We start from the raw sequence: 21,385 nt of genomic DNA, 5'->3' as shown, positions 1-21,385 counted from the left end.
TTAATATATATTTTTTAATGATTTTAGAGAGGAAGGGAGAGGGAGAGGAGTTAGAAACACCAATGATGAGAGAGAATCATTGATTGCCTGCCTCTTGCATGTCCCCTACTTGGGACTGAGCCAGCAACCCAGGCATGTGCTCTGACCAGGAATCAAACCCTGACCTCAATAGGTTGACACTCAATCATTGAGCCACATTGGCCAGGCCGGACTGCTCCTTTTTTGATATCAACACACTCACTCACTCATGTCATTTAACTTTCTGCTCATATTAACTGAGCAGTCGTCTCTAAAATAAGGTACACTTTCAACTCCCTCCCCACCTTATTTTACACAAGCTTGGTACCTGTGGTTTACCTGACTTGCTAGCAGCTGAATATATAGTCAGGTGCTCAAGTTTTGGCCAATGGAGTATGAGTGGAAGTGATAGGTGTGAGTGCCAAGACAAGTCCTAAAAGAGAAGGCATACGCTCTCAATTTCTCATCCTTTCTAGCCTGCTGACTGGAATCTGAATGCAATGGCAGCAGCTAGAAAAGCCAGCTTAGACTACCAGATGGAAGATGTGTGTTGAGACAGTAGGGAAATCTGCGCCCTTAATACCTCATCAACTCTGGAATGCTTACATCTGAATGGTCTCCTACGAGAATAAACTTTTGCCTTGTTTAAGCCATTTTCATATCATTTTTGTTAATAGAAGTCAAACTATAGACTAATACAGAGATATATTTTTTGAAAGTCTGACTGCCCTTCCAACCCCCACCTGAGAAGGGACTGAAATGTAAAGTCCATGAGAATGAAAGTTCTGCTTGGTTCACTGTGAACAGCTTCTTGAACAGGGTACCCCAAGCATTCAGTAAATGTTTGTTGAACGACTGAAAGGCAAAACCACCAATATAATGGAAGGCCTTGAGTGATGCCCTGAGGAAGCACATGGCTGGTCAGTATAAGTAAGTGATCTGTACAGACAGCACTTAGCAATCTGTGTGTGGTTGGTTTTCTGCTCCGACAGTATCACATAGGCAGGATACAACCTGCTATTCCCATTACCCGAGAGGCATAAATACTTGCAATATGGTTGTACGCTTCTTTTTGTAATTTAAATGAAGACTCCCAAGTAAAGTTCATGGTTGTAATGAAACTGGGCCACAGAGTCATGGAAAATTGTGACAAGGTTCCAACTGATGAGGAAAGGTCACAAGTAGCATGCTAAGCACAGATGGAGAAAAGGAGCTTGTGTGCTTCTTTCTTGAGATGTGTGGCCAAGATGTGCATCAGTGCAGATGGCAAAAGCTGATAGCTGAAAGAACCCCAGACAAAGACTGCACAAGCTGAGTTAGAATGAAACAGAGACATATCACAGGGTATCAGCAAGACGCTTGCGGGCAAATGCTGTAGATGTAAAGCCACTGAGTTCCTGGGTGAGTAAGAATATAAAGAGATTTATAGTGCCAGGATAACATTTTTGGTATCAAATATCTTTTTCATGCTATTAAGTTTGTTTTGAACATCTTACTTACATAGATCAGTCAATGCAAACAACTTAAACCATCATGGTGGCTTTAAAACTATATATAGGAATGAGATCCTGTAGGCCTGGGATTAAGTCACCTAAGCTTGAAAATGTTCTATTTCCTGAGTGATGAAAGTTGCAAAGGTGTAGGCTATCTTGCCATACCACACCCCTGGGTGTAATATTACTGAAATAAAACAAGTCAAGATTTGTTCAGTCATTTTACAATATATACGTAACTTCTGGTAACAGTTAGTGGTATGAGGTTTCTTTTTGTTGAATAATTAGCTAGAAAGTTTTCTTCTTAATGTGCCTCTCTGCTTGAGAATTTCTTAGTAACAGAGTCATTTCTCCTTTCTAGAAACATAACACACACTCATAGCATAAGAGCAGCTTTTAGGTTAGGACAAAGCACTGAAAGTTAGTAACAATAGTTGCTTCTTTGTCCTCTACCTTGCTCTTCTGCCTAATCATTGCTTGAATTTTGGTGAGGCCCCTCATCTTGTATAATGGATATATCAGACTGACTGAAGGGTAGGGTAACTATATGTACTGCCTTTATATCGTGGCTCATTTATCTGAGGATTTCATGTTGCAGCCACTCCAGCATTTCAGAATGGGTACCAGAATTCAGCAATCAAAGTGATCAAAATATGGTTTCATTTAAAACTCCTTCACAAGGGGAATCAAAGCTTTTCCTCATTTTGTGCTTTTTTGGTCCAAAGATACTTAAAGTTTCTTTTCAGTGAGCATGGCAGGTGAGGTGTCCTTCACTGGAACTAGTTGATGGCACAGGCCCCGCCCCACCTTTGGTGATTTTCATCATGATATTCAAATAAAGTAATTTATGCACAGAAATATCTTGTAAACTACAGGTATGTATAAAACATAATTATTATCATTATGAAAGACAGCAGCTTGGTATAGGGTATAAGAACTTCAGGCTAGAAGCCTTAGACCAGTGATGGCGAACCTATGACACGCGTGTCAGAGGTGACATGCGAACTCATTTTTTTGGTTGATTTTTCTTTGTTAAATGGCATTTAAATACATAAAATAAATATCAAAAATATAAATCTTTGTTTTACTATGGTTGCAAATATCAAAAAATTTCTATATGTGACACGGCACCAGAGTTAAGTTAGGGTTTTTCAAAATGCTGACCCACCAAGCTCAAAAGGTTCGCCATCACTGCCTTAGACCCTATGAACCCGAAGAAGGGTGGGTTCCCCCTTGTGGAGGGAGAGAAAGGGGTCATTTTGAGGGAGAAGAGTGGGAGGTCCTGGTTTGAAGATGACCCTATAAAGAACCGTGTAGTGGGAAAGTCCCCTTTCACTGGAAGTGCTCTGGTTTGATAGTACCTGCTGCCTGGAGAAGACCCGTGCATTGTGAAACTTCAAAAACAATCTAGGCTAATAGATTTGTTTCATTGGGTGGATCTGATAATGAGCCCTATTGTACTGAGATAGTTTACCTATTGCGATGAGGATTATGTTTAGTAACCTATGTATGTCATTTATCAACTCTTTAAAAAATTTAAAAACATATTAAGCTCCCTGGCCAGTGTGGCTCAGTCTGGTTGGAGCATCATCCCATGCCCCTAGGATCTCATGTTCAATTCCTGGTCAGGGCACATACCCAGGTTGTGGGTTTGATCCCCGGTTGGGGTACATACAGGAGGCAACAGATTGATGTTTCTCTCTCACATCGATGTTTTTCTTTCTTCCTTCCTTTCTCTCTAAAATCAATTTAAATAATGTCCTCAGGTAAGGATTAAAAAAAAAAAATCATAGAAAGCTACAGTATCCTCATCACTTTTGAAATATAGTCTTCCCAGAGGTGCTAGTTCTGCAGTAAATAAGCCTTTAGAATCTTACCGAAAGGCAAAACTTGCTTTCCTTGTGATGTTTTCCTGTACACCGAACTCAGTGTTTTGGAAACCTGCAGTTATCTAAATTCCCATCGGGTGACATTGTTTAATCTAACATGCCCTCTCTCATATATGAAAATAGCTCCAAGGACATCCACTGCCGTGCTTTGAACTCTCTTAAAGGTAGTTGGGAGGGAGTTTCCAACCCCACTCCTTTTCCTCTAGGTTTTCCGGCCCCTCCCCCTCCTTTCCCTAAGCTGGTCCAGAGAGCCTCTGGAGGCTCCCCCCTCAAGGGCTAATCAGGGGAAAGAGCCTTTGACCTTGGCTATAAAGCACCTGTCTAATCACTGAGCTTATTAGGCCACCCGGAGTCCAGATGCATAAGTTACTGCAAATAAACATTTTTGGGGTGTGTGTGTGTGAAAATTTAGGTCTCTGATACTGAAAGATCGATTGCTTTAAAATAACAACTACACCTATTTCAAATATTGTAATGAAAGTATGCAAAAAACCCCCAAACAAATCAAAACACAAACCCTCACATAAAAAGGCTGCAAAAATGTTATTTTACTTTGAAGGCAGTAATAACTGAAAATAACAGGCTTCTTTCAGGCCACATCCTAAAAAGGTAGCTGCTTTTTTTATGTCTTAGGCCTGTACAAAGGTCTTCAAAGACCCCTGACCCCTGCCTACTGAAGATTTTAGGTTAACACGTTTGTCTTAAAAACTACGAGGTGCCTAATTTTTAAAAACAACCGGCCACACCCCCTTCCTCAACCATATTGTCACATCATCCAAATTACCCTTTATGAACAGCCTTGATGTGCTACACGCGTGCAAAAAGTACACAGAGCGGGCAAACTACTTTGCCTTAGAAGTCTATATTTAGTCATCACTTAGTTACATTATTTTACTTTTGTGAAATGAGAACTGATCGACCAAACCTTTCCAACAGACCCACCAGACGATAAATATCACCATATGTTTGATTCACAGTACATTTGGGCATAAACACTTCAATTACAGCTTTGTGTTTAGTATCAGAACCCTTCTCTTGTGTGCGTGTTTTCGCTACAGATCCCGTGCTCTGCATCCCATTCTGGAAACCGCCTATGACAGACAGAGCACCTTCCCAGGTACGCTCCCGAGAAGCAGATGTATTTATGCACACAAAGGTGTGCGCGCACCTTTCCACGCACACATGTCCCCGCGCCGCCCGCGCCGCGCTCCCAGCACATGCCCACCGCGTGCGTGCGGCCGCGCACCGGGTCCCGGCACCCACAGGCTGCCCCGAGCCCGCGGGAGCCCCGCCCGCCTCCCCGGCCGAGTGAACCGGCTGCACCGGCTGCGGCGCGAACCTCCCCACCCCCACGGGGGAGGGGGAGGGGGAGGGGCAGCCAGTGCCGGGAGGCGCCTCGGAGCGCCAGCGGGTCTTTCTTTTATTTTTAAAAAGACTGCGCCGCACACACCCGGCCCCAGCGCCGCTGGGGCAGGCGGGAGGGAGAGGAGCGAGGCCGGCAGAGCCCCCCGCACCCCCGCCCGGAGCCGCCGCCGCCGCCTCCCGCTCCGCGGCGCCCCTCCCCCGCCGGCCCCTCCCCCTCGCGCCCGCCCGGCGCAGGCCGCTCGGGTTTGTTTTGCTGCGCGGCCGCCGCCGCCGCGGGCCTCCCGAGCTCATTTTTGCCTGGCTGGTCCCCGCTCCGCGCTCCCCAGTGTGGAGTGTCTGAGCCGTTGGCTGCTCCGAACCGTTTGGCTCTTTCCCTTAGTAACAGCTTTTCCCTTCTGCCTCAATTCCTCTCCCGCTCGCCCTGCCCCCGCGCGCCGCCTCCCCCCGCCGCCGGCCGCGTGCGCCCCCGCCCCTCCCCCCGCGGCGGGAGCACCTCCGCTCGCCACCTGGGGACCCGCGCCGCGCTCCCCGCCCCCGCCCGCCCGGCGCCCATCCCCCGCGCCCTCCGCTCGCCGGGGTTATAATTGCCTCGCACCCCCCGGAGGGGTTATTTTGGGGTGGTTGGAGGCGGCGGCGGCGAGGAGGGGAATTTCCTTGTGCCTCCATTCCCGGGAGGGGGGAGCGGCGTCGGAGGCCACCGTTTCCAGGTAAGCACGGGGGGCCGGACCCCGGGGTGGGGGCGGCCGCGGGCCCGGGTGGGGTGGGGGTGGGGGTGGCGCGGGCGGAGGGGGCCGGGGGGCGCGGGGCCGCGGGGGAAGGGGCGCCACCGGAGCAGGCATTTTTCAACTTGGCCCTTTGGGCAGCCTGGGGGAGGGTGGGGGAGGGGACGGCTTTTCGGGTGTCCCCTCCCCCCCTTTTTCCTCGCAGGCTGCTTTGAAAATGCTCACGTGCCTGCCCAACCCCGACCCTTTCCTGGTCTCGGGGGATCCTTACCCTGATTATGTTGTTGTCCCCGAAAATGTGCACCTCGGCCTGCTCCCCCTCGTCCAGCCTCGGTGCACGGACACCCCCTTTGAGTGTGTATGTGTGGGGGGAGGCTTTCAGGAAAGAATGTGCAGCAAATTGGATCAAGGAGCCATCATGAGGCCGACTCCTTGGGAGCCTATTTTTAGCGGAGGAGCGGGCTCTGTCGGGGGCACGGTGTTGGGTCGGCGCTCCGGCGGCGATGGGAGTCTGCTGCCCCCCTGGGGCGCGTCCGCCGCCCCGGCCCCGGCGCTGAGACCCGGGCCGAGCGCGCGGGGCCGGCGGCGGCGGCGGCGGCTGTTGGGGCCGCGGTCCGGGCGGGGGCGCCGGCGGGGGAGGGGCGCGCGGCCGCCCTGGAGGACGTGCTGATTCGGAACTTGGTGCTTTTTTCTCGTCCGAAGGGGGCCTTTGGAGTCACTTTGAAGTTGGGTTCAGAAGTGTAGCATTGGCAAAGTTATTGCCGGCTTCCTGGTAAGTTTGGGGTGGCGCAGAGGCGCGTTCTTTGGTGACAGTGTGCAGGCCACGTTGTGAGGGTGGTTTCTGGGTAACTTCCTCTTTGCAACCGATGTCCGTTTCTGAGCAGAAACTGACTTTTATTTCAGTGAAATATTAATCTTCAGCGGCAGCTCGAGGGAAGCGGTGCATGTGCCAGCAGGTCCCGTATTTTGGGAAGTTCCTAATTTGCTGAAAACAGGCATCCCTTTGCAGTGGCCACCGAGATGAGATTGTAGGCTGTGAACATGGTGTGTTTCTTGTAAAATGTGGGTCGTAGTGGCTCCTTAAAAAGGCTCCTGTTCGCTGTCTAGTGACCGTCCCTCAAGCAATTTGGTGATCGTCAGTGACCAGGGTTGGAACCTAGTTGAAAACTAGGTTTGCTCAGTGTCTGGAGTTTCCTTCCCACCATGGGCTGGGCAGGCACCAAGGTGAACAGCTTTGGTGCCTCCGTGATTTACAGCGGACTTAGGGAAGTTTACTATTGGTTTTCCTGTTTTCCAGACAAGAACTTTATGTGGACCTAAACAAGCGTGTGAATAAACGACGGCGGGTGAATTGTGGGCTATTTTTAGTCTACATGGTCTGTCCGCCCCTCCCCCCATGTACTGAAATCATGATCTTCCTTCCCTCTTTTTTCCTAAAGACTCTTTTATCCCATTGGGAAATATAAGACACCTGGTGGTGTTTTCAGCCACTCACCTAAGACAAATTGTAGTAAATATCCTCGCTACACATTGAAGATGCAGCGAGTGACTTTTTGGCTATCCCAGTGTGTGTGGTTCATTTCCATTTTTGTTGAATCAGGCCAGTGCTACATTGGTGTATTTTAGTAATCCTGACTTCCTGGGACTGTATGTTCTCACCGTTTTATTAAGTTGATAGTCTAGGGAAATGGAGCAGCTCTGTCTCCATGAAGACGGTGTGTATGTTGGGTTGTATCCTGGGAGTTCATGGCAAGCAAGCTTCGGAAATTATCAGTGAGGGTTCTAGCAATAGTGAGCATTTATCTACCTGTGGAGGAGGGGCGGCAGATACAAAATGTGGCTGAGAGTGGTTAGGTGGGGGATGCGTTGTATATACTTCTCCCTCTTAAATTGAGGTTTTCTTGCTTGTTTTGAATATAATATTTTCCAGTTCTTTTTATCATGCATTGTCTGATGCATGTAATCACAACCATTAAATCCATAAATAACTACTGTTTTTGCTATTTGAGTAGTTAGAATCAAACCCATAGGGGAAAGCACTAAACTGTACTGGGGTGAAAACAATGTTTACATGGAAAAAGTTTTTCTTACTATGAAGGAACTTAATTAAGGGACTCCTTCCTGGCTTAAAAATTGTTGCTTAGCTCACCATTAGTTAATGGAGGGACGTTTGGTTATTCAAGTGATGGAGACACATTGTAATTGAAGTGGCCCTTGGTGGAGGTTGTATTTTTGCATTGGGTGCTTCAAGGAAGTGTTCAGCATTTTAAATAAACTTTTTATGTGTGCCCAGAAATCTTTCTGTTGCTTGTGTTCTCAACATCTAATTAAGGTTTATCATGATTACCATGAGGCTTGCTTACCAGGAGAACAAGAAATAACTGCTTCCTGTGTGCTGGGAGCCTTCAAGCTAATGTGCAGGAAGGGTAGACCCTTCATATAAACGTAGGGGCTACTAATGAAAAAAGATGTGAACTAATGGACTTTTTGAACAGCAACCTGTTGAATAAAGACATGTTTGTATGTTGCAGTGAAATATAAGCACAATCTTGTCAAATGAGTAGCTGACAAAGGAATCCTCCCACAATTTACTACAGCATTATTTCTGACTGGACACATTTTGATGAAGTTCATAGAAATAATTTTTTGGGTTTGTTCAGTTTCTGTATTTATATAAAAAGAATTGAGTGGAATGAGGATGGTGGTAAGTCAGGGGAGAGAGATGGCTAAATATTGACATGTCTGGGACTTCGTATTTTTCTAATACAAGTGAATTTGACTCTTTTCACAAATAACATTTACAGTATGAAATGCAAAAAAAAAAAAAAGAGCAGCTAACATGGAGACATTTATGCACTCCCATAAAACAGAAGAGGTAGGCCCTCAGGGCTATGTAATAAAGAATTAATAAGAGTGTGGTCCAGCTTGGAGACCACCATGGTGGTATCTCCTGCTCTATCACCAACAAAGACTTGAATTTAAAAAAATTAAAAAATAGAGTAAAAAAAGCTGTGTGAGAGCTGTTGTTGGAGAAGTTTCCTATTCACCACCTCTGGGATTGGGCTAGTAAGAATACAATGAATTGCCCTGTTAAGAAGAGCCAGAGGAAAGGGACTCTGCTGGGGCTGTGCTCTAGGAAAGGTGAGAGGGATGCTTTCTGTGCCATTTATACCTCAGGCTAATCTTGGGATGGGTAGTATTGGGCTTTTTTTGTGGACTATGAAATAGAAGTGCAGAGAAGTTAATTCACTTGTCCAAGGCCTCAAAATGATCAAATGATGCACTACAGTCCACCTTATCCATCATGTTCTTTCTAGATGGCTGTGGCTGCACCAAGTCTTTCCAGCTGTCTTGTCTTTTCTCTAGATATCCTTGCAAAAACTAGTGTTTCTAATCAGGTTTATATATCTTTAGTTGTGTGTCTCTACTAACAGGGTCAGGTGATTGCAGGGATAAATGAAATTCATGGGATTCAAACATCATTGTGTTTAAATCTCCAGAACTGTTTAGTAAGATACAATCTTGTCAACTGCTGTATATTCTATCTTAAGGTTGACTGTGGTGAAGGGCCTCTCCAAGTACTACTGCCTGCAGACCTGCAGAAATAAGAAAATGTGGTTCCATGCCTATAATTAAGAAGGAAAAGCAAATAAAAGTACCCTCAGAGTACATATTCCTTGAATAAGAAACATCCGTATTTTGTGTACTATAGTGATTCCATCAGAGGTCCTGGAGGCCAACTGCCTGGGTTCAAACCCTGGCACTCTCCCATACTACATGTGACCGCGGGGGAGTAACTCCTGCTGTACTCAGTTTCCTCCTCATGGGGACAGTCGACTTTGTAGAGTTCAGAGGATTGAGAGAAGTGTATGTGTAAGGTGCTGAGAACAGTACTTGACATACAGCAAGCATCATGGAAATGTAAGGTGTTTGGGTTGATGGTGATGGTTTTGGATTTGAAGTTTGCTTCTTTGTATTACATTTTATTTGCTTGTTACTTGTTTTCAGTGGAAGCATAATGTCATAGAAAGCATTTGGCAGCTTTATTTCCTGAGTTCCTTGTCAAAGTATTTGAAATAAGTTTGGCTTAATTTATTTACTATAAGTTGTGATTAAGGCCTACCTTGAAGAATTTGATTGGATTTTAATAATATCAAATTATGTGGTTGGTGTAGGGACAGTGGTGCATCTTTTGCATGCCTTTGTTGCTGTTCTGTCACTTGGGCTTGGACTTTTTAAATCCACTTGTACCATTTTAAATATTTTCCAATTTTAAAATTTTTGTTTGTTTTTCAGTGCCGTATTCGGTAGTACCGAGGATCTGCTTTTTTTGATTGGAGTGATTACTTCAAGTGGGTTATTGTTTCTCCAGCCTTGACCTTTCATCTGTGTTCTTGTTCCATATTTCAGCTGCTGTCAAGACAGTTCTCCTTGGAAGTTCTGTTCCTCTGAAATATCTGTGAGCCTTGTCTTATTTTCACTTCCCATTTTTTACTATTCTTAATTCAGCGATAATGCTAACTACTGTTGGAGTTCTATGAGTCAGGACTACCCAGATGCTTTGACAGGTACTTGTGACAATCTGAGTGGGTGATACCCTGGTTTTTAAGCGGAGAAACCAAGGCTCAGGGGATAAGTGGCGCTAGGCCCAGCAGGTCTGTGGTATAGCTAGTGTTCTTACTAGCAGTCTACTGTCTTCTCAGTGAGTGAATGAAAAAAATGAATGAGTGAATGGTTTTCGGTCTGGGTTATTGCATTAATTTTCTAGTAGGTTGCTTTGAGTAGCCTTTCTTCTTCATCCTATCTTCTGTAACTACTGACAGTGTAATTTATTTAAAATACTGACTTCATCATGTCACTTCCCCTGCTGGAGAACCCATAATGGCTTCCCTTTGCCAACTGGATTGCGTTCATATGCTTCAGTCTGGCTTTTAAGGCTCCATTCTACCTATTCAGCTTAATTTCCCACTCCTTTCCAACTGGGATTCTTGCCTGCCTATCAAATACTGCAGTTTTCCATACTCATTACTCTGCTGCTTTTGTGCATGCTGTTCCTTCCATTTGTCCTCTGGATGGCCTGATTTCAGTCCCGCTTCTTCGATGAAGATTTTTCTGGCCATTCTGACTCAGGATATTTCTTCTCTGAGATTCCATTGATTTATTGACTATCACAAACTTCATAATTATTCATTGTTTTATGAGTATGTATCATATTAGCCAGCTATACATCATATTTCTTGGACTTTTCCCTTTTATAGTATTTCTTTTATAGTATTTTAAAAAATGTTTTTATTGATTATTTTAGAGAGAGGGGGAGGGAGAGGGAGAGAGGAACATTGATCAGCTGCCTCCTGCACGCCCCTTACTGGGGATCGAGCTGGCAACCCCAGGTATGTGCCCTCACCAGGAATGAACCTGCAACCTCTTGGTGCATGGGACAATGTTCAACCAACTGAGCCACATTGGCCAGGGTGTTAGCAGAATTCTTGACTTTCTCTCATACCATCTTCATGTTAAATGGATTGTTTCTACAAGGGCCAATGCTAAGATACAATGGCAGTCCTGTAGATATGGCAGAAACTTCTTTTTGAATTAGGCCTTCAAGGTTTAGGTGTACAATAGTCAACATTTAATTGTTAATTTTGAATTAAAATAAAACACCTAGTGAAAACTTAGAGTGAAATGAAAATGAATAATTTTGTCTTAGTTCAAGAATGGTAGCCACATTGGTGAAAAACCTACTCTAGTTGGGAATCATGTCACACTAAGTTGGTTTATCTGGTTATCTTTATGCCTGTCTTAACTTAAGATTTTGGACTTTATGTATTTATTTTTAATCTCTCAGGCTTTTTTGCTTATTATTTTCTTGGTGGTGTGCCTAAATAAGATTTTATTTTTAGCTTTCAGTATGTGTGACAGCATTCTGACCACATTGGAGTCCCATTTGAGCCATTGCTAGGAATGTTTTAACATTTAGCATAGGATGTATCTATTATATTGTGTAAGTGAGTTTAATTTACCAGAAGAATGTCATTGTGACCATCTCCCTTCAGTAGGATTTTATGGTAAGGTTGTGCCGTATTACTGGTAGTTACAGACAAAACTGGGTAATTTATTTGAAACACAGCTAATTTGTTTATGTCCTTCTGAAATTTTTAATGTTTAGAGTTCTAAAATCTAAGTTTTTTAAAGCATGGTTTTTTATTTGCATCAAACAAAATGAGTTGGATATTACCCTGCTTTCTGAGGGATTAGATTCCTAACTCAGAATTGATATAATCAAACCATAAGGGTCATCCTGAAAGATCAACAATTAAGTTCCAGTAAACATAGAAAGAGTATTCAGATTAAGGAAAAGATTTGTGTGAAATGAATAGTTTGAAGAATGAATGAGGAAGAATAGGTATTGAATGTTTAAGCTGGAGGCTTGCCACCTGTTTTCCTCTGTAGCTGTGAAAGTTTCTTTCAGGAGGTAGAATAAAAAACAAAAACAAAAAACAAAAAAAAACCAGAAAAGAAACATGAGGAGCCCAGGCCAAAGATGGTCATTCCAATATCTTAATAGAATAATTCTTATGAAATGGTACTCTGTATTCTCAAACTTTTTTTTAAAGATAAAGATGTTTAACTTTTTTAATTACCTTAAAACAAAAACAGTGAAGAATTTTTACTATTTAGGAACTAGATTTCAGTCTACTTCTTGATATCTTTATTTTGCCTTAGAACAAAGGTGGTACCAGAACTTTTTTTTTCCTACCTTTTTTTTTTTTTTTTTTTTGCATTGAGTCCTTTTTAACACTGAATGATAAGTCATTATAATGAAATAATCAGTGACTGTTTTTATTCTTACTGCTTATCTACTTGCATGATAGAAAGGATTTTAAATTTTAACGTGGGTTCACTATTAAGCAAATGAATTTTTATCAGTTTTTGTTAAAACTGTGGGTTTTAGTTTTGTGGGTAAGTGATTTAGCGTCTAGTAATTAAGAGGATCACGTGAACTAGTAACTAAAGTTTGCTCATTCAACCAATTTCTGTATTAAAATTCTCAAATTCTGTCACTTAATTTTATGTGATTTTTAAAAGGAAGATCTGCATGGAAATTTGCTTAATTTATGGTTTTAAAGACTAAAAAAACCTACAGCCTTGTGTAGGATAATAGTCAGAAAGTACTTGATATTAGCATGAGCAGACAGACACCTTGCTAGAGAAGTTACAGTGATAGCCTATTTTGGTGGTTACCTTCAACTGCTAATAAAACAAAACTTATGGGTTAGAGAGTGGTGTTTTATGCTTTCTCCTTCATTTGAACAGGCTAATTGTGTACTAATTTTGTTCCATATCTATTTTGATGCTATCAGATGCCATTAACTCAGAGTGTAAGGCAATACTTTGGGTTTTTGAAATAAGGTAATAGGAATAATGAATGATTTTCCATAACATCTTATTTTCTGTTTTTCTACATAATTATCCCCTTATGGTATAAAATTTATCGTACGTGTGTAAATTTTTAGGTGTTGTTTGTAGCTCTGGCAATGTTCTTTGGCACCTGTTTATATAAAAATGTAATATGCTATATACTTAAAAATTTTTTCCTCCACTAAAGTGATGTATTTTATCTAAGTCACCTTTCTCTGGTTTTCTTAGTAAGCAATGTACATTTGTGAGATCATATACAGGTTAGGAGTGCAGTCTGTTACTGTGTCAGGGAAATAGTTTTTCTATTTAGCTTTTCTATTCTTGTGCAAAAACTAACAGACCCTCCCAGAATTATTTTTTGTCTTTGGACTTTCTTATGTCCTGCCAGCAGAGGTCACCGGTTTTATTACCTGGTGAGAGATGTTTTGTGTCAAGTGAATTGGTCTTTTACAGGTTTGTTTCAATTTGATGTTTATGACTTTCTTGTTAGGTTTTTTTTTATAGAGTCTTCTCAAAGATACCTTTAAATGAAAAAAACAAGGAGGCAAGAGATCATGTGTACTCTGTTGCCATTTTAGCTTAGAAAGAGGGAGAGGAGTGGAAAGGACACACACATGATAGTGGGGTGTGTTATGATGTGTACGCATGCTTGTCTTACGTGTTTAAGATGTCTCCAGAAAGATGCACAAGTGACTTCTAAGAGTGGTTTTGGGGGCGGGGTTGGGGTGGGGAGATCAGGAAGTAAGATGTGGGAGAAGCTTATTTTTATGCATAATCTTTTGAACTGTTTGAATTTTGTGTTTTACCATTTCAAAAAAGAATGAATGTGAAAAATCAAAGCTTCCAATTAAGAATTCTTAATCTTTTCTATTCCTTTCACTCTGGATAGTCAAAAGAAGAGAAACTATGTTAATTTCTCTCATGCTTTTTAGTCAATTTTTAAAAGAGCTGGAACTGTGTATATTCCTGCATGCAGTTATTTTTATTTCTAAAATTTGTTGGCAGAATTAGAGCCAGTATGATGATAAGTTTTGGTTTTGTTTCATGATTGAGTCATCAGACCAGTAAAAGTATTTAGTGATAGTGACTGGTGATTTTTGAATCCTATCCAAGGTTGATCATTAGAAATTAATTCATTGCAAACTTGAAAAGATTTTGGTTGTGTAGAAGTAATGTGGTGCCTGATTTCAAAGTGTTGTTTTGCCAAAGATTTGGAAATTAGGTGGAAATTGGAGTGCTCATAGTTTAGCAGTTGATTTTAATAATTATGATAATCCTTAATAAAATGGGATTTGTGGAACCATATATTCTGACATTGCATGGATCCTAACATGATTATGTATTATTGACTCCAAGGAGACATAACATTAGACTTTGATTTCATTTTTGGTTGCAGTGGGTGTCACTTGTAATTGTACATTGGCTGTTTAGTTTACCCAAAGGGTTGCCTTCTAGTTGTGCTTATTATAACTTTTAACTTAAGCTGGAACAACCTCAGAGAAAGGTAGCACCTGTTTTTGTGTGCATTTAATTCTGCTGCTCTGACCTGACACTTGTGTTTCCTGAGAGCAGTGCCTCTTTTTAGAGCTAAGAGGATGAGGTAGGGTCTGTGCCTGATCTTTGGCAGTAGCCCTGGCTGTAGGGTGTTAATGTGGTAAAGAGCTCACCTCTGAAGCAGGCATACCTTATTTGAATCCTGTCACACCTATTTATTAATTTGTTATATGGCTCTGGGAAATTATATAACCACTAGTGGCCCGGTGCATGAAATTCATACACGGGGAGCGGGGGACGGGGGAGGGGTGTCCCTCAGCCCGGCCTGCACCCTCTCCAATCTGGGACCCCTCGGGGGATGTCCAACTGCTGGTTTAGGATATCCCTCTTGCAATCCAGGACTGGCAGTTGGACATCCCTCTCGCAATCCAGGACCGCTGGCTCCTAACTGCTCACCTGCCTGCCTGCCTGATCGCCCCTAACCACTCTGCCTGCTGGCCTGCTCACCCCCAACTGCCCCCCCCTTGCTGGCCTGATCGCCCCCAACTGCCCCCCCCCACCAGGCTGCTCGCCCCCAACTGCTGCCCCTGCTGGCCTGATCACCCCCAACTGCCCTCCCATCCTGGCCTGATTCCCCCCTAACAGCCTCTGCCTCGGCCCCGCCACCATGGCTTTGTCTGGAAGAACGTCTGGAAGGTCTCATGGTCTAATTAGCATATTACCCTTTTATTAGTATAGATTCCAATTGGTTTCCACTCTGAAAAATGGGAGTAAAGAGTAATTAGTACGTTTCTTCATAAAGCATTTGTGGGGATTGAAATGTGGATGCATGTAAAGCAAATTATTGTAGGGCCTGGCACAAAGGAAGCAATAAATGCTAGCTACTGCTTGGTACTTTGTTAGCTGCAGGAGGAACAGCTGTAGAGACAGGCAGAAAAGTGACACCCCTCCTGTAAACCTGTCATGGCTTCTTGTGGCAACTGCAGAGAATGGGATGGTTAGAATTCCCAAGTTAGAGGGCTAAGACGCCACATTTGGTGACTGAGCTTTTATTGCTCACTCTGAGATGATACTATGTACTGTGGAGCTTTGTTATTCTGATACATATGCTGTCTTACAGTAATATTTTATGTTGAATTTGGTCATATCTTGGTATGTTTCGAGGAAAAAAGGTTGCTTCCTTTCTTAAAAAATAGTCTTCTTGCTTTCTGGAACGGAATCTTGGCTCCTTTATCCAGTCTTTGGGAGATCAGACACTACTCTGCTCTCAGTGGGTACTGCTTATGGACAGATCAGTCATTTTAAATAGGCATGTTACACACTATGCAAACTTTGACTTGGACTCTCACTAAGAAATACTATGACAACACAGGATGTGTCTATGTGCAAAAATACTGAAAGTTTTCAGAATGATATTTGCTTTAATACGGGGTACACATTTTTAGTACTCTTATTTTTTGTTTAAAAACATGCAGGGTGATTCGATTATACAACATTAGAAAAGGGATTCATCCTTTTTAACAAATTCATTGACCCTTGGACTCATTGTGTTCGTACTGTAAGAATTGTGAGGGTCCGCTTGATAACCCAGCATCCTTCTGTACAGCTTTTGGAGTCTGCAGAGACCATGAATATGCTCAAAACCTAAGTTAAAAGAAACAGAGACTTTGACCAGTTTAATTTGACTTGTCCACGTGTTCCCTGATACTCATATCGTCTTTCTAGTTTATTTCCTTTTGGGTCCCTCCCACCCCATTAGAACCCTGGCCTTTACCTGATACTGGTAATGTCATTTTTGCCGGACTTTTAATCCTGATTTGGTGCTCTCCCTTTGATCTTGGCCTTCCCGAAGGGGTCAGAGCATGCACACTCCATGCCTTTTGTCTCTTTAAACCAGCCATTACTGTACCCGGTACACGTGGTTCTGTAGCCCAGGTTGACTCGTAATTCTGACTTCTGATCTACTACTACCCACATTCTAGCATGCGAACATCCTGTACTTCCTGTATTTTTACTGTTGAGTGTAGGTTGGCAGTGGCATGAGATTTTCATTTAATGATAAGTGGTAATGAGACAGAGTTAGAAGATAGAGGAGGGTCAGAGTTGGAAGAAATAGGGGTAGGTAAGTCATGGTAACATTGTCAGGGTGAGCTGGGACAACATCTGCTCCTGGTTACTGGTGAAAATATCTAGGACAATTTGAGATATTGGGTGTTTGGAGTGGAGGTGTGGGGATAAGAAGTCTTGGTATTATTATTTGGAAGATGACTTTTCCCCCCCATTTTTGTGTGGTTTTTTTTGTTAATCCTCACCCAAGGATATTTTTCCATTGATTTTTAGGTAGAGTGGAAAAGGGAAAGACAGAGAGAAACACACATCGATTAGTTGCCTCCTGCACAAGCCCTACCAGGGCCCGGGCCAGGGAGGAGCCTGCAACTGAGGTACTTGGCCTTGACTGGAATCGAACCTGGGACCCTTTGGTCCACAGGCTGACGCTCTATCCACTGAAGAAAACCAGCTAGTGCTCCTCCATTTTTATTGAGGATTTTTTTGTCAGAGAGAGATAGTTGTCAGAAGGGAGATAGTTGAGCTGTTTTCTGGAAACCAGAATTTGCTATAAGGGAAGATAAGATTTTCAGTTTTAGAGCTTTGAACGAAAATCATTGCCACAGCATTTTAGTGATATTTTAAGAACTATTTATAAATAAAAATTTTACAATTCAGGTAAAAAATTACCAAGCATAGTATATTTAAAACATTAACATTTTCATTTTTCTCTGAATGTTGTTAAAACAGGCAAGGCCCTCTTAAATAGGGACATGAACAGAGAATTTACAGTATAGTAGAAGCTTTTGTGCTTTTTCACTCTGTTTATATGTCTGTTGGAGTGGACTTTTAAGTAGATAACTTAATCTTTTGTATCCCTGGGCTCTCTGCTTCTTGCATGTGGGCATGTTTTCTAATTGGTTGTTTCTCTACTTGGTTTGTTCCATTTTATTGGGTCATACACTCTCATGAATAGCTGGCTGCCTTGTTTCCATCTAGTCTCATTTGCCTTGCTTGCATTTTCTTCCAGATGACTCATGCTAATAGATAACATTTGTTGGTTGGTTCCTTTGGTCTGACAAATCAACGTATAAGTGACTCCTACAAGTGAGAACTGGTAGTAACAGGAAAAGTGGCTTTTTTGGTGTGTGTGTGCATAACAGCATACTGATTTTTTGATAATTACTATGATAAATGCTCATGGTATAATTTACATGAATGCATATATGGCTTTATAGAGTCCTTAGGGAAAACACTTATACATACTATTTTGTCTGGCATTATATAAGGTGCTCAATAAATGTTAGTTTTTTCCCTTTAGTCTTCTTCTATGGGTTTTCCATCGTACTCAGTACAAAATTCAAATGCCTTTCCTTAACTCCCACCATGTGATCCTGCCCTTGGACACTTCACAAACCTTGTCATATTTCACAGCACCCTCTCCCTTGTTCCAGCCATACCAGCTCCACCCCCGCTGAACAAGCTTATACCTGCACCCCCGCTGAACAAGCTTATACCTGTCTCCGTACCTTAATTGCTTTGCTCTGTGCTTCAGGTTTGGCCCTGAAATTGTCATATGGCTAATTCCTTTATGTCACTCAGATTTCACTTCCAGTACTACCATCTCAGGTCACATCGAGAGGTCATAAGCTGCCCACTTCTTAGCCATTTTTGTTCCATAGCCATTTTTAGTCACAAGACCCTCTTATATTTCTCATAGCACTAGAACATTTACACACACACACACACACACACACATATAAATTCCTGTGTTCTGTAAGGATGAACCAGTAGTTTAAGGCTATCAGCTTGTCATGAAAACATTCCTGAGAGAATGAGTCACTTAAATATATACATATACTAGAGGCCTGATGTACGAAATTCATGCAAGGGCTTGGCTTCGCAGACCCTCGCAGCCTTGACTGGCCCTCGCAGCCCTGGCCCTCGCAGCCCTGGCTTCGTCCGGAAAGTTGTTCTGCTGTTTAGTCTAATTAGCATATTAGCTCTTTATTATGTATGTATTTATTTTGTATGTATACATAGTTTTTACTCACCTCTATAGTTTAAGCTCCATGAGAACAGGTATGGGCTCTGTCATGTCACTGTAGGATCTAAAGCCAGGACCTGGTACATGTTCAGTAAGTATTTTAGAGAATTGTTCTCAGGAAGGTTTTCATGACCAGCTGATAGCCTTAAACTGTTCATCCTTACAATAGAACACTGGAAATAATTCATTAAAAGATCAGCTTTTAGAGGAGGGTTGGAAGAGGCTTTATTACACATTGGTATGTACATTTGGAGGCCTAGGGAACATATGTGTGTACCTCTCACTTTTCTTGGAGGAATGCACTTAGAGATGGTATTAGAATCAGTCTGAAGAAAATAAATGGATGATTGATGAAATTTGAAAATGTGCTTGTGTTCATCATAACTCCTAGATTTAAGAGGTTAAAGCTTAATTTTTCTTAAGTTAAAGATACATATTTCATTTAAGTAATATGCTGAGGGCTAGATACTCCATTTATGTTTTACATAGGTTCTGGAAGTTTTGTAATTTGTCTTTACTTACATTTACTTGTGATATTGTCTTTTCTTACATATTTTTATTGATGAGGGAGAGGGAGAGAGATACAGAAACATCAGTAATGGGAGAGAATCATTGATCAGCTGCCTACTGCATCCCCTATTGGAGATCAAGCCCACAACCCAGGCATGTGCCCTTGACCAGAATTGAACCTGGGACCCTTCAGTCTGCAGGCAGGTGCTCTATCCACTGAGCCAAACCTGCTAGGGCAACTTGTCATATTGTCTTGATTAATCATGGTCAACTTCTCAAAGTTGTATATGAGTCAGAATTCTTAGTTGTGTGATAGAAACTCAAAGTTAGCTTAACCCGAAAAGGAGATTTATTGGCATATGGAATCCAAAATGGATTGAATAACTCAGCTATAGGAAGGGCATTGAGTCAGCCAGGCTTTAGGACAACTAGAATCAGACCCATTTGATGCTACCAGGAATTTCTGTTTAACAATTGTGTGTGTGTGTGTGTGTGTGTGTGTGTGTGTGTGTGTGTGTAGGTTAGCTTCATTCTCTCATAGTAGATTGGCATTCTTTACATGGAGGAAAACGTGACTTGCCAGGGCCAGAGTTTCTATTGTTTTTACGTGCTGTAGAGTAAGGAGTACCTCTTTCTCTATTTTGTTTGGAAAGCTCTTGAAGCACTGATCAATTTGGTTTGGGAGAGTTTTCCATGGCCAGAGGCCACATATAAACTACTAGAGGTCTGGTGCATGGATTTGTGCACCAGTGGGGTCCCTCGGCCTGGCCTGCGGGGATTAGGCTGAAACCAGCTCTCTGACATCCCCTGAGGGGTCCCGGATTGCGAGAGGGCACAGGCCAGGCTGAGGGACCCCACCAGTGCACAATCGGGCCCCAGGAGGGACCATGGGAGGGCTCCAGGGTGTGTCCGGCCCATCTTGCCCAGTCCCGATCGGCCAGACCCCAGCAGCAAGCTAACCTACTGGTTGGAGCGTCTGCCCCCCTGGTGGTCAGTGTGCGTCATAGCGAACAGTTGCACACTTAGCATATTAGGCTTTTATCATATAGGACTAGAGGCCCGGTGCACGAATTTGTTGGCTGGCCCTGTCCCAGATTGGAGTGGGGGGGCTGATTGGGGGCGGGGTTGGCCAGGGGAAGAGTCCACGGCTGGCCCTATGCCCTGGTTGAACTCCCGGTCAAGGGGACAATTTGCATATTAGCCTTTTATTATATAGGATGGTGGGAGTGGGAGGGGAGCAGTGCAAATGACAGTTGAGTAAACAAGGAAACTGCTGGGCAGACAATCTCTCCCCCTCCCCCTACTCCTCATCCCTCACCCCAAACTGTGAGTTCATTTATTTATAGTTGGGAAAGTTGTGCCTTTCATCCATGAGAATAGTTAGCGTAAAATTCTCCTTTAGCTAGAATTGGCACCTTTTTTTTTTTTCCTCTGTGGTTCCCAACCTTTTAAAATACAGATTCATTTTTAAAATGAGAAATTGAGGTTCCTTATGTGATAGTAATTTTATGTACCCTGTCTCTTGCTAAATCGGGTATTCAAATGAATTTGATTTCTAAAAATGAGTTATGTAGTAAAAATATTGATGTTATTTATTTTTGTTTTTAACATTACTTCTAATTTAACAGATAATGGAAGCCAATATTTGAGGCAGCTGTTAGAAAATTATCAACAGGTTAATTATACATATATAGGGGATATTTTAATCTCTGAGGAAGATAACCACTTTCATCCTAACCAGACAGTTACGGTAAATATTTTTTTAGCATGTAACAAAATTAATAAGTTACATATTCCTAAGAGTGGTTATATGAAGCAATATTTTATTAGCTCACTAAAATAAGAAAATACTCATGTACGAAAAAGCCTTTTGTGACTCAACTTATTAATTTTTCTGGACTTCATTTGCTTAATCTTTAAAACTTTGAGCTGGGCTTCTGATATCTCTTCTGGATTGAATGCTCTTTGACCCTATGATTGCACATGTAATTTAAATATTAAGCCAGTATTCAGCCAAATTAAGTGGAAAATGTACAGTACTGATCTCATCAGGTTAATCATTACCTGAACTGATTTTCCTAAAAAAAAATAAATTTTCATTTCTCTGACACCTCAATTTTGAACAGATTAGCTATACAAAAAATATTCTTTAGGTATCTTAAGAAACTTCCGTTGTTTTAGCCATTAACCTCTGAGTTCAGTGCATTTGTTATATCCATTTCATCATAGAGAAAATTAAAATAACATCAAATACATTTTTGAGATGATTGTTTCCTTTAATACCTTTATTTTTTAAAGAATAGTTTATTGATTTTTAGAGAGGAAGGGAGAAGAGAGAAACATGATGTGAGAGGGCAACATCGATTGACTGCCTCCTGCAAA

At 42.3% G+C, this 21,385-nt stretch overlaps 1 protein-coding gene across 3 annotated transcripts in view; it reads left to right on the top strand.

Moving 5' to 3' along the window:
• Positions 1–5,379: 5,379 nt before the first annotated feature.
• TBL1XR1 (TBL1X/Y related 1) overlaps positions 5,380–21,385 on the top strand; it is a 169,508-nt gene continuing 153,502 nt past the window's right edge. For 2 of the 3 annotated variants that reach the window (XR_013995750.1, XM_081087463.1), the window contains exon 1: positions 6,069–6,259. The gene's annotated coding sequence lies outside the window, so the exon portion shown is untranslated. Of the gene's footprint in view, positions 5,473–6,068; positions 6,260–21,385 lie in introns of those variants that run through there. The other variant, XM_081087462.1, reaches the window with a different exon arrangement.

Source organism: Myotis nattereri (genome assembly GCF_964212035.1).
Source record: "Myotis nattereri genome assembly, chromosome: 3".
Classification (NCBI taxonomy): Eukaryota; Metazoa; Chordata; class Mammalia; order Chiroptera; family Vespertilionidae; genus Myotis; species Myotis nattereri.
The sequence above is the reverse complement of the archived record's forward strand: the minus strand, read 5'-3'. Positions and strand labels throughout refer to the sequence as shown.